We start from the raw sequence: 4,576 nt of genomic DNA, 5'->3' as shown, positions 1-4,576 counted from the left end.
TCTTCATCTTCATCTTCATCTTCATCTTCATCTTCATCTTCATCTTATGAAGATGAAGATGAAGATGAAGATGAAGATGAAGATGAAGATGAAGATGAAGATGAAGATGAAGATGACGATGAAGATGAAGATGAAGATGAATGATAACGATGAAGATAAAGATAAGTAGACAGTTAACATTGACCTGTAATTCTCACATTAGATTTCAGCGCCAACTTTTCGCTGCCCAAATCTGATGAACTTACAAAATTTTATAAAGAAAAATTTTCATTGGAAATGGTTAATGGTAGAAATGATCCAACAACCAAAGGAGCGGCTACCATTGATGCGGTTTTTTCAAGAAATATCAATAATACTGAAATAAAAATTTTATATCTTACTTTATTTACCACTAGTTAATATTGTAGTTATGAGTTTTCTCAGCCACAAATAATAATTAAACTTTGCAATTGGTTATAAAAAATAAAAAGTTAAAAGTCGAAAAAAAAATTTTAAATAAAAGCGTTTTTTGTATATTAGAAAATATGTACATTTGTATGTATATCGGACATTTCTTTCCTTCTGGCATTTCCTCTATTAAGTTTCACTTCTTCCGCGCGTAGGGACTACACGCTCTGAGTTTTTTTTTACTAAAATACGGCCATGAAAATATATATGTGTATGTAAAGGATTTTAAGATGTTTGGCCAGTGCGGTTATCGGATCTTTATTATATAATTATATTTTCAATGGATTTTAAGCGAGAATTAGTTTTTCGTAAAGTTTTTTGGAAGCTGGGCGTGGTCCACCCACTTATATCAAATATTTGTATCTCGAAAATCAATCTGTACCAAATGGTATACACATTGCGCCTGACCTTCTTAAATACTGTCTTAGAAATGTTTGAAATCGGACAAAAACCACGCCCTCTAGAAATATTGCCAACATTGAGTTTTCAAAAACTATCGTTTCTTACTTACTTATAACTAAGGTGACCACCTTTTCTTTTGAAAAATCCGGTACAGTAAAATTAATTTATTACGTAAATGTTATAAAATCCATTACAAATTTAATTTGAAGCAAATTATACAGTATTGGCCAAATCTATAGCCCCCCATTTAGAAGTGATATTGTTTGCCACTTATGTTTAATCAAAAGGTGTTACACTGATCGTGCACTTTTTAAGTGACCTAGTACACGTCGTAGGGCTCGTCAAGTAATTCACGAAACTGCATTTAAAATTTTTGTAACACCCTCAAATTCTCGACTTACTCTTAAAAAACCATTTTTATATGACTTTCCGCACTAAAAAATGTCCAGCTGTTAATTTTTACCCCATTTTAAGTTTTATAGTCTTTGGAAAGAAGAATGTTTGTACTATTTAAAGAATAAATAAGTTTTGTGAGCACATTGTAAATGTGTTGAAAGTTGTTGGAATAAGTCTGAAGTTAACACAAATTTTAATTATTTTATTTATTATTAAATTATAAAACAAAATAGTCTCTTTCAGTCATTGCTTCGAAAAGAATGTGCAATTCAGAGTAAAGTTATGAATTTTCTTAAGATTTTTTCAAAATAACTTCGATGTAATTTCACAGAAAAATTGTATCAGTTAAATTGGATTCATTTTGAGGTTTGAATAGTTCGTATAGAAATATTTGAATTTGTCTCTTAAAAAAATTTCATAATTTCGTAATATTTTTATTGATTTTAATGAATGGTACCTAGTTTTACTCGGAATCAAACATTCTTTTAGAAGTAATGACTAAAAGATACTATTTTTTTTGAAATTTTGGCAAACATATTAAGTGGGAAAAATAATAAAAATTGGTTTAAGTAAATTTCAGATTTATACCACAAATTTTCCACATATTTACAATGCGCTCGCAAAACTTATTATTTCTTTAAAAAGGACAAATATTAATTAAAATATTATTAAAATATCGATATTGTCGATAAAATAAAGAAATAACTTGGACGTTACACGATCAAGATCTTGCCCAGTGGGAATTAGGAGCACGTAATAATACCTTATTAGCAACTTACTCTTCACCTGGCAGTCATTACCATTTCCCTGCCGAACGTCCCTTACTTTTACAAAGGCATGGCCGCCTTATGTAAGTAGGAATTTAGAATGTACATTTGGTATCAGACATACTTCTGAGCCGCTTTACAAAGTAAGTTACGTGTAATGCAGAGCAGTCGCTCGGAGTAGTTCGGTGCTTGGAAATAACTTCGGCTGCACGTTATTTTGCAACTGACAACGTAATGTGTCGCCGGAGGTGTTCATTTTGTGCTTTACTAGTAGATTACGCTGGTCATGATGACAATTTTGGTACTAAAAACTGAAAGAAAACATGGCTTACCTCGTAAGGTACTTATATATTTTCCCAGTGGGTGGTTTCAAGTTGCAATACACTCACACTATTTTACTAACACACACGCACTTTTACAACTTTAACGTCGACTTGATATCAATTTTTACATTCAAGTCGTGTAGCAACTTGAAAGTCAAGTCAAACAGCTGATGGATTTTTTTTCTAAAAATGTACATACCTTTGCATATTCCGGTACATTTGCCTGTACCCAAACCTTCGTTTCGGTACACAGTACAAAACCAAAAGTTTCGGTACTGTACCGGATATTTAGGTACCTTACTTATAACTCTTTAAGAATTTGAAAAAAAATAATCAAGCAATAATTAAATGTTTCCTCAATACATTTTACAACATTTTTATGTATAATTTATTTTTGTGCGTTCAATTAAAAAATTTACGTTTTTTTTGCGTCGAATCGAAGATTTTCCCATACATGGGAAATGGTGTCCTGTAGAAAAATTAGACAAAAAACCTGCCTCACAAGAAAAACATCACGTGGAAGGTGGAAAAAAGTTCAACATTAGCTTATCTAATAAATGTTTTTTAAAGTGATATGGAGATGTTTAAAAGCATGCATTTAATGTTAAAAATCAATAAAATGCTTATCTCTTTGTATGTATATAACTTTGTTCACATAACGGTGTGTATTATAACTTTGTTCACAAAACGGTTGTTTGTAACAGGCAAAACGAATCTAGATAAATATAGACAAATGTATACATAAATGATCAGAATGAAAAGAGAAATCGATTAAGCGGTGACTGTCTGTCCGTCCGTCCGTCTGTGCACACGATAGCTCGAGTAAAAACTGAGATATCGTAACGAAACTTGGTACATGCACTTCCTTCGGTCGTAGGACGGATGGTATTGAAAATGGGCGAAATCGGTATAACGGTAATTTTCAGAAATACGAAAACTGCGATAGTTTAGTAACTACTGAAGATAATTCACTCAAAATTGACATTTAGAATAACTTTTAGACGAAAAATAAGAATATTAAAAATTTATGGAAAATGGGCGTAGCCACGCCCACTTATAGTTGCATGTGTATATCTTGGTAACCGCTGCACCAATTTCTTCCAAACTTGGCACAGTTGTTGACCCTGGTACAGCATACCAAATGGACGAAAATTTTCAAAATCGGAAAATAACCACGCCCATATCGCATATAACGGTAATTTCGAGAAATACGAAATCCTCGATAAATCAGTATTAAAGCTGATTTATTCAAAAGTGATGGTTGCAACAATTCTTTACCAGGAAATACGTTTATGATAAAATTTTGGAAAATGGGCGTGGCACCGCCCACTTATTATCACATATATGTACGGTGACCATAAATATGGATTCAAAATGAAGGACAATTTTTCAAAAATATGCCTACATATATTTACGTAGTATAAAAATATCAAAAGAGTATTTATGATTCAAAATTCTTAATACATTTTAGGCTTTAAAAATGAATCACGTTTTCTCCGCCGATATTAATCTTTTTTTACATGAATATTTATAAAAGTATAGTAAAACATATTATAATAACAAAAGCACGAAAAATGAAAATCTTTAAAGGATTCTTTTATAGGCAAATTTTGAGTCGTTCAAAACGAAAACAATACCCTTTTTGTTGTTGTTTGGTACTTTTCGCAGTTATTTATGAAAAATCGAGGTCATGAATCGACGTAAACGACGAGTTACAAAGGCTGCATAGCATCTGCATTTCTAATCCGATTTTCATTATCTTTGGATCAAAATTTACTGTAATGATATATCTCCTTTATCGAATTTTTAAACTAACGAAAAAAATTATCGAATAAAACTGCGTATTTGATTGAAAATCTCACTTTTTTCGACTTTGACGACAAAATGCAAATGGTCGCCTGTAGCACTAATAATTTTCATTGAAGTCGCCACAAGTTATATATTTTGTAAGAGGCACATCAATACCCTTCGATATGTTAGTCGCTTACGTTGATTGGGAGATTTTTTCATGAGATATTGAAGAAAAGCTGCGAAAAGTACCAAAAAACACTTTTTTGAAAAAATCCATCCATTGTCCGATAATTTTAAAATAACGATGAAAATGCGGGACAAATGCAGGACACCTGGAAAAAATCAGTACATTTTCAGGTTTTTCAGGTTTGAAAAACTACGCAGGACCGACCTTTGAAAAACAGTACGGTCCTGCAAAAAACAGAACGGATGGTCACCGTACATATATGT

Source organism: Rhagoletis zephyria, unplaced genomic scaffold (genome assembly GCF_001687245.7).
Source record: "Rhagoletis zephyria isolate East Lansing unplaced genomic scaffold, Rhagoletis_zephyria_1.1 Rzeph_scaffold_00150, whole genome shotgun sequence".
Classification (NCBI taxonomy): domain Eukaryota; kingdom Metazoa; phylum Arthropoda; class Insecta; order Diptera; family Tephritidae; genus Rhagoletis; species Rhagoletis zephyria.
This window is presented reverse-complemented; position numbering follows the sequence as displayed.